The following is a 747-nucleotide window of genomic DNA, read 5'->3' on the forward strand; positions in this document are numbered from 1 at the left end:
GTAACTGCTAGCTTGAACACCTACAAACCAGTTGTGCCACGGAAAATCATCTGATTAAATGGCGTCATTGGTGACATTTCATGCTGTGGAGTGAGTTTATTCGGTACAATCTATCCCTAATTTTTACATTTGAGATGGCTGAGCGGTTGGGGCGAGGCTAGTTATGGTCTGAGTTGGTTGCTCAAATCTAGAGTAGGATTGTAAAGACAAACAGAAACCAACACTTCACTTCTAGTGACACCAGCATAGATTGAGCATAGACCTCGTAACAAAGGGGAAGTTGAAAGGGCTCTAGCGTTAAGCATTAAGAGACTCAAGACGATAGTCCAGGGCACTTCACGACATGAAAACAACCACTTTCCCCTAAAGGGTGTTTATTATTTCCCTTGTAGTGCTAGTGACCTCAAAGCAAATTTTTCAGAACTTTATGAAGCGTAGAGGGGATTTAATCCCTGCAGGAAGATGTCTTCCAAGTAAATTGGCCTTAAACTCTTGTTACCATAGCCTCGCAGGTCAAGTCAGACTGACTGACTGATGGATGTCTTGAGACAGAAAGCCCCCAGTCGAACATAACATCAGTGCAACATTGCTCAATCATGTCACTGACAGTACCTTACTAAAATAACATGGAGTTTGGTTGTCAATCAGAAAGGCCAGCTCCTACAATTGTTCCTAATGACGTGGGCCTTATTTGCACAAAAGATTTCATGGCCTCTTTTTCCCCACATTCTTTTGACAGAAGTGATG

Source organism: Oncorhynchus tshawytscha, unplaced genomic scaffold (genome assembly GCF_018296145.1).
Source record: "Oncorhynchus tshawytscha isolate Ot180627B unplaced genomic scaffold, Otsh_v2.0 Un_contig_1953_pilon_pilon, whole genome shotgun sequence".
NCBI classification, from domain to species: domain Eukaryota; kingdom Metazoa; phylum Chordata; class Actinopteri; order Salmoniformes; family Salmonidae; genus Oncorhynchus; species Oncorhynchus tshawytscha.